Raw genomic sequence first — 9,569 nt, forward strand, 5'->3', positions numbered from 1 at the left:
AATGATGGTGTTCTAAACAATTTAACCTCCTAGTTCACCGACATTAATTAAGCTGGTTGATAATCATCGAGTTGTGAAAATATAACTTGTCAGTCCACGTCGTTCCAATCAGTAAAATTTCAATGCAGTGTTGTTCAATGTTCCAACAGAGAGTTGACCGAGAGAGTAGTACAGATTGTTTTGTAAGAACGTGGCATTTATCCAATTCTCTGTTGTAAGTGAACATTCTGTTCTCCAGAGTTATTTATCATGACCTACTATTTGAAATGTCATTGTAAATAACGTACAGTTATCATATGAATAATGAATTTGTATAGGTACATAATGAATGATTTCCACTCACTGGTCAATGAGAATGACTCTACAAATAATTGATGGTTACTGTGAGAACTCATAGACGTTCAACACATTAACCAAATTTGGTTTTGAGGGAACACATATGCTAGACTGAATTGCAGATTAAAAAGAAATAACTACACTCTTTTATTGATTAGGTATTTCACTTATCTTACCATACTACTTGGTATTGTACAGTAGATTAAATGATTATCAATCAATTTGAAGCCTTCCTCTCTGATTTCTTTGTTGAAATGAACTGCTCATCTTAAATATTGTCGATTTTTCTGAAGTTTCGAACCACTTTATTGTTTGTAGTTGTATCGCCTATCTCATTTGATTGTTTACTCCCTTTGAAGTATCCTAATACTCTGTAGAAATTTACTGTAGACAGCTTGTTTATTTCGAATCGATGGATACTGATTCACTCTGTTAACTGCTTACATGCTTCTTAGTCTGTTGAAAAATGAGACATAAGACAGGGAAAACAGGAATTTCAGGACACTTGAATGTTTATTAGTGAATTAGGAAAGGAGTTTTCATGGATAATTCACTTATTACAATCCTTTCATTTGATCACATTATCTGATGTCAAATATAGTTATGTCATCCCTTTTATCTTATTCTTAACTTGACTCGTATACAAGTTGAATAGATTGCATAGGTAGTTTACATGGTGAATTGAATTGTTTTCATCTTATACTAATAAGCATTTACCGGTTAGCTTAAAAGTGAGACTTGTGAACTTTGAATATCCACATGAAAGATCGCATGTAGCCAAACATTAATTTAGGTAAACGTTTATTGCTTATATTGCACAAAGTTAGCGGATACACTTCGAAGGATTTTGTTCAAGATAAGAGAAGAAAATGATTAGCTATATGAGTATCATACTAATTGAGTTGTCGATTTTAAATTACGTTTAAATTTGAACAATACTCCGTTGTGCTATCACACTATATAATAGGTATATACTTTGTCCATTAAACTATGCAATGCAATTATATTCGATAGAGTAAATTTCTAGTACCGAGATATAGTAGATATTGTCAGATTTTGTATATAATTTTACTTACAAATTGATTGACTGACTCAATAAATGACTAGCTGACTGATCGTGGATAAACAACTATTGAAAACCAGCAAACATTGCGTAGCTGTTTTTCTTAGTGAATTTTCTATAGAACAATGTGCAATGAACTCGCATAAGGTCAGGGGTTATTCTATGAAGAGCACAGAATCTCAAAGCACAACTGTGATCAAACTGTCTACATTTCACCTCAATTAATGTCCACTCAGACTTTGATTTATAATTACTTATCACTGTCCATAATTATGTTTCCAATAACTGGATGCGAACAGGAGAGAGATTTTGATATGTGAATATTTGGAATTAGCATAGAATAATATTCTCCCATGTAAAATGAAAACCAGATATTTAGAGTGAAAGAGAATTGGTGACACTGAATAAATAGAAATGATCTATGTCAGTCAACGCTGTGATGGTAAATGTTTCTCTGTGATTGTCGTTTCAATGATGGATTTCGTGCAACAACTATATCGATGCCTAATTACCACTAACTATTTCGTTATGATACACCAAAATGTGCTTGTGCACATGATGATGTGAGTTATGTGTATATGAAATATTGGAATGTGTATGAGTGATTTTCTGTGGTTGACTCAGTTACATAATACATTGCATGACGTAGTTCTCATGAATGGTGTGTTTTGTTGCTGGTAAGCAATATTAGGCAAATTTGATTGTAATGCATGACCGATGGGGATCAAGAAACAACATTAAAGCCAGCATGCAAATATCCAACTAATAACATCATTCTCCTCTTCACCATCACTTAGTTCAATAAACAAAGTGTGATAGATTTGTTGAGAAGCGTTAGATTAGTGAGATATTGATTCATGTGCCATTGTGGATGCTAGTCGGTTATAAGAGTACTCAATGAATTGGTGGTTGGAGTAATGTTTAAATGTAATGTTCATTAGCAAAATAAACCAATGTGAAGAGATTATTTTGACACATGTGTGAGAGTATTGGTACTCTCAAGAACAAATATTTGAATACTGATGATGATTAGTTTTCATTCAGCTACCTAGTGGTCAACAAAATAGTATAGACCAAATATTTGGAAGGCATTTTGTAGTACATGTTTTGCTGAACAGACCAAACAAAGATCCAAGTCAAAGTGACATGGAGCCTTACGGATAAACTTCTCTATTACATTCAAGATAAAATAAATAACGAGAAATCAGTGAAAGTTATACTACCTTGTAGTTTACTGTATTTTACATAATAAATTACGCATCGATATTTGATATGTTCTGGTTGACTGGAATGCGCCAACTGTTGTCTAGACTCACTGAAATTCAATATTTCCATCGTGACCTCAGCACTACCTTCTTGATCCTGATTGACTTGGCACTATCACTAAATTTCAACGTATATTCAGAAGGGTGGGAATGAAGAATAGGGACGATCCGATCAGGTTTGTATTGCTATTTGATCACTAAAGTTTATAGTTGAAATGAGCACATTGACTACAGTATTCCACTTTCTGAAGGTTTCCAAAATGTTTTCAGAACTTACATACAAATAGGGAAGTTCGACTGCTTATTTAATAATGTATGTCACGTAATTTAAAGATAAACTTCAGAATGCTTTATTCAGCTGACAACTGTGTGAACATAACAAGTCTATTAAATTCAAATTCATTTTACTCATTTGAAACTGGTACTTAGATAGCTGATACTTTAAGTAATGGACTGAGTCATACAAACTGGTGTGACGGTCCTTACTGATACAGGCAATGTCACAGCTATTTACAGGTATCTGAACTGTGTTGAGGTGCTCACAAGTCGTAATAGGGACAATGAACTGAGCAAGTTCCAATAAATATGTTTCGAGATTTGTGTTTGATCACCAAGTGATGGTGTATAATAGCTATTTTGTAGATCAATTGAAAACCTGTACAAATTCATTATTCACATAAAAACTACACGTCATTTACAATGACATTTGAAATAGTAGGTTATGAAAAATACCTCTGTAGAACAGAATGTTCACTTACAACAGAGAAATGGATAAATGCCACGTTCTTACAAAACAATCTGTACTACTCTCTCGGTCAACTCTCTGTTGGAACATTGAGCAACACTGCATTGAAATTTTACTGATCGGAACGACGTGGACTGACAAGTTATATTTTCACAACTCGATGACCATCTACCAGCTTAATTAATCGATTTTGTCCTCCAAACAAATATTGATGAGAGCAGCTCATTACTATCACATATATCAAACCAATCACCAAGTTGATTTGGTTCCATATACAATCGAACACATTGTGAGATTGTATTTCTCCAATTCAGTAGACTTGATGATTTATTCGATGCAGTGGTATTGCTGTTCATCTCAGTTGTTGTAGGAATGCTCACAACTGGATACACAGTTTGATAAGAAATTACTGTGACGAGGAAGAACAGATTGACTGACATTGTTCATCTAATTAGTTGTGGAAGTGAAATCGGTTTATATTATGCACAACACAGTAGGTCGAGTAGTTGCATTGCTTATGCCATTTGCATATCGATCATGTGATGTGAAAAATATTTAGTTTGTAGGAAACGATGTGTCAACCGATCACATGCATCACATTCCCTATGCATGAGATATTATCATTACATAATCAGTTAGATTTGATTGCACAATGTTGTGAAGCAATAATATTCAACTCTACACCATCTTCGAATTTCAACATTTTCAAATCGAATGATTAACACTTGTTTAATTTGTGTATGTCAAATCATCTTATCATGATAATGAAATGAGAGCTTGATGCACGGTGACCAACTGTCAGTTTTCAGTGGAATCGAACATGTACACAATCCTGTGATCCAAAGTCGAGATCCCATGGAGTGAGACTTGATAAGGACCAGTGAAATGTTCACATGTATTGACATGACTAATGGATGTGTTGTTGATGCCAGTGTGTTATTATTGTCCTCTTGTCACGAAACATGTTCGAGCATGGTAGATACGATTGGAAGATTCTCTAGACAAACTGAAATTAGGAAGAATGTGATCGAACTGATGCAAAATGCTCATCTGTGTTGTGAATTTAGTATGCCGATTTGATCTTAGAGAATTTGTGGTAACCGATCACATGTGAAGTGAATGAGTGAGGTGTGGAATGACACCTATTTGTTATTTTGCGAAATTCATTGGATTAAACTTGATTGATCTACATATCATTCAATCGATACAAGAATGTGATGTGATGTGCACATTGATTGTATACTGTTGTTATCATACTGATAATGTCACCCAGTATATAATATCGTCTTCGTCAACAACTCAGGTTCATTAACAACACTGACGTTTCTCTCAGTCGATTAGTATCGATGTGATTAGCGCTTCTTAATCAATAGAATAATTCTAATTGACTTCAGATTTCGATGGCTTATCGATTGGATTTGTGAAACAACTTGATTATCGATCACTTATTTATTGTCTAGAGGTTTCCTGAAACATCTTAGAATATCTCTTAGAATCCTCTCAATTCAGCTTTTTCCCTCCTAGTGTTCATTCGACTAAGACCACTCTCCCCTAAACGGTATTGTTTTGGAGATCTAAATATGAATTTATTGGTGTACGAATTGTGTAGTGATATCGCTTACTTGGTGATTGCATTGCTGAAACAAATATGGAAGTTCTACAGATAAGATATCTCTCTATAACCCTGAATAAATAACTCATTTTTCCCCTAATAGATGATAGTAATAATGATAATAATGATAATGAACTGTTTCGAACTGTCGCATACTCTGACACCCATCAATTATGTCATACATTTTGTTCATGCACATCCAGAACACTTCACCTCGTGCAATTCATTTCAACTAGATAATACTTTACTGAAATAACAAAAGAAATCATACCATTGAAATCATGTCACTCTCAGTGTCAACTTGTAATGCGTTAATCTACACAATTGTTAAAAGTCTTGATATTGTTAATTAAAATGTAATTGTTGATTAGTGATAGCATGATAGCAATACAAGTGTCAAGTAATGATTTCACTTAGTAATAATATCGACATTTTCACTGTCTTTCTCTGATGAACCTGGGTCAAATTCATTAGGTGTTTCGTCCCCAGAATTCCACTCCTGATTCAGTGCATCAACAATATTTTCCCCACTTTCATCAGACATCCTCGTTGACTCTCGTGGTATATTACAAGGTGAATGAACGCTGTTTCTAGGCCATGTTAAACACTTCATTATGGATCCAACTGATCGTAGTCCACCTCGACGAATGACTGTAACACATGTATCTGGTTGAACTAGTATATATCGACCACGAAACATCACTTGCCTGTAAACAAGTACACAGTAATAAGAATACACATGTGACTGACTACATGGAAGTTTCAATATTGGTAAAACTGTTTGGAAAACAAACCACTTGAAATTATTTACCTTACATTGAACATCTGCACTGGTTTATCTAAACCCAATTATGGATTACTGTCATATAAATCCATCCAATAATCCCTGTTTTTGTAGAAGCTATATAGTCTCATGCATTTTACTGGCAGTGCGAGACTGTACAAAAGTCTTGTTTGTCTTTCTGAGCTATTCGAATTTGTGTGATCCTCGGTTGTAGTTTCCAACGTTTCAAGTGACCACACGGTGGAGCAAGATATCATCGTAACGAGCAACACTAAACAATTTGGCATTGTTCTTGATCAAATAGTGAAATCAACCATTGTGGGTCTGTTTATATCATTCATGTCAAAAGAATAAGGTGAAGTGTAGGATTTACGTGTGATTGTTTCGTGACGATTATGGGTTTCTAAATAAATAATATATTTGTAATATCTCAATGAGTCGAAATTTAGATTTTTCTGACTTTTCGTGACTTAGTGTAAGTCACTTCTTCAGAGAATAAATAACCTAATTAAAATTAATCCAAGTATAAATAGCACGTTGGAACAATGCAAGAATAATATTGGATCAATCAAAAACAGGTCTGAACAAGTTAATGTCATGTCATTCCGGTCAAGATGATTCATAAGCGATCTGTATGTAAATTTGTGCGTGTGGGTATTGTTCGATAAGATTTAAAGAATAAGGTTAAATGCGAGTGCATTGTATTAGTTTATGCTACTATATCTAACTAGATCACACGTATTCTTTAATTGGATGTCGATAAAATTAATTCACAGTAACATGATATGACCTATATAAAATAGCATATATAATGCAACTACTCGACCTACTGTGTTGTGCATAATATAAACCGATTTCACGTCCATAACTAATTAGATGAACAATGTCAGTCAATCTGTTCTTCCTCGTCACAGTAATTTCTTATCAAACTGTGTATCCAGTTGTGAGCATTCCTACAACAACTGAGATGAACAGCAATACCACTGCATCGAATAAATCATCAAGTCTACTGAATTGGAGAAATACAATCTCACAATGTGTTCGATTGTATATGGAACCAAATCAACTTGGTGATTGGTTTGATATATGTGATAGTAATGAGCTGCTCTCATCAACATTTGTTTGGAGAACCAAATCGATTTGTACAAGTGGAAATACGAATCCATTCAGAAAAACATATTGGTTAATATATGAGTAGGTTTGTCCAATTTGATATGATCCGTTGTGAGGTTTATGTTGTTAATGTGGATCTACGAAGCTTTGTCCACTTATCCGTTAATTCTATTCTCATGAAGTTATGTCACGGAATTCCTTGAAAACCACTAGAATTTAATAGTTATGCTTATAGTTTGTAATTCATGATACAATCACAACCAACTGTCATGATGATTTCCGGTTCTCTATGTGGTACATCTTGTATTAGTATAAAGACAACATACTGTTTGGTGAATTTCCGTAAACTAACAAAATTGAAGATCACCATTCATTTTGTTGTGTAGAATTAAGAATTAGAATTAGTTGACTGGAGACACGAAAATAATTTCATTCAGTGATGATGAAGCGTTGTAGACCAGTCTGTGTGTGTGTGTATGTGTGTGGTGATGCATTTCGTCTTTCCAATCAATGTTATCAGTTGATTCACGAAATTCAGTTGGTCGACTTGCTTTAGATATTCCGATTAAATGACGAATGGAAAGAGTGTTTGCTTCGTTTTGAATATCTTCGGATAATAGGTAGGTAATTTGCCTAATTATCTGATGCTTCCATTGTCTCCTACCAACGATCGTCAAATATGAAAATATGAATATAAAATGAGATAAGATCAGTGAGAATATCAGTTAATTTTATACACCTTCGCTGTCCTCGTTGGTAATGTAAACACATATGGTTTTCAGCAGAACAAGTAATGTGTTTATCTGTGATCAAATGATGACTCGCAAATTGTGGTTCAGTTGATCTACACTTAAGCAGCATCCGTTGAATGAATAAATAATGTGTAGAGTAGTTCTAGAGCAAATACATTCCACAGAACTGTGATACTTTCAGATCTATAAATAAATTGAATTAATTATCATCATGATTAATTTATGATTTTCATATCTACTTTTGCACGATTTTATCCATCTTTGTTTAGACGATCTCATTTCGCAGGACCTTACATACTACTCAGTGCCAGTAAATGTATTGACGATATAAATCAGTATAAACTTTCGGCAACTATGTCAATACTGATCTGTGTAGAGAAACTAACGGCAAAATGGGATGTGTTTGTTTCTTGTCAATATCCAAAACGACCATGGAGGGAATTTTTCCCAGTAAACTGGCACTCTGATTATAAAGTCATATCTAAATCTGGAACGCAATCAGCTGATGGAGCCGAAGTTTCCTCACTGGAAGAAATAGAAAGTTTGTTGGAACTACAGAAGAACAGTGTCAACAATAAATAATTACAAGTACAATCTCTTCGTTTTAATTCCGTTCGTCAAATATTGAGGTGAATGCGGATATCAGTCTAGTATGAGAGAGGGAGAGAGAGAGAGAGAGAGCTGAAAATGATGTTTGTAATTGTTTTGAATCAATGGACGTAATTAGTTTGATCAGAATCACGATGAATATTGACTGATATTTATGACGGATAACAGTTCAATATCTATTGTTTTGTGTCTTTATACACCACTAGTTATCACGTAATTTATTCGCAAATGAAATTACTACTTATTCGCTCTTGTACTCTACTAATCCAATGACGTTCGTTCGGTCTGATCAGCCTAGCGTCCTATTAATCCATTGCTCGTCTAGCCCGTCCCTCTGAGTCTACAATGCCAACAACAGCTTCCACTATGCGAATTATTTATTTCAGACATACTGGGTTTATATATCATTCAGACAGACCGCAAAGCACCATAAGTAGGAAATAACATTTATACACAATAAAGCCAGAAAGTGACTGTGAACGTGGGAGACCGAAATCAATAAACTGAGTATAACTTATGAACAGAAAATCATGTTATAATAATAATAATAATAATAATAATAATCTGTCGATCAAAACGAAGCTTCTAATAAGTGGAATATAGATATACATAATTTGATCACTGAATAGTTATACCACAGGAGTATATAGATAATATTAGTCCATTAATAGGTCTCAGGAATTACTCGTAATTTAATCTTCGCTAGGATATAACATATTGTTAGTGGTAGATGTTATTGGGAAAAGTGAATGTTAAACACCAAGTGTCAAGAATACGATAATGATGGTGTTCTAAACAATTTAACCTCCTAGTTCACCGACATTAATTAAGCTGGTTGATAATCATCGAGTTGTGAAAATATAACTTGTCAGTCCACGTCGTTCCAATCAGTAAAATTTCAATGCAGTGTTGTTCAATGTTCCAACAGAGAGTTGACCGAGAGAGTAGTACAGATTGTTTTGTAAGAACGTGGCATTTATCCAATTCTCTGTTGTAAGTGAACATTCTGTTCTCCAGAGTTATTTATCATGACCTACTATTTGAAATGTCATTGTAAATAACGTACAGTTATCATATGAATAATGAATTTGTAAAGGTACATAATGAATGATTTCCACTCACTGGTCAATGAGAATGACTCTACAAATAATTGATGGTTACTGTGAGAACTCATAGACGTTCAACACATTAACCAAATTTGGTTTTGAGGGAACACATATGCTAGACTGAATTGCAGATTAAAAAGAAATAACTACACTCTTTTATTGATTAGGTATTTCACTTATCTTA

The sequence above is a fragment of the Schistosoma haematobium genome, assembly GCF_000699445.3.
Source record: "Schistosoma haematobium chromosome Unknown HiC_scaffold_194, whole genome shotgun sequence".
Classification (NCBI taxonomy): Eukaryota; Metazoa; Platyhelminthes; class Trematoda; order Strigeidida; family Schistosomatidae; genus Schistosoma; species Schistosoma haematobium.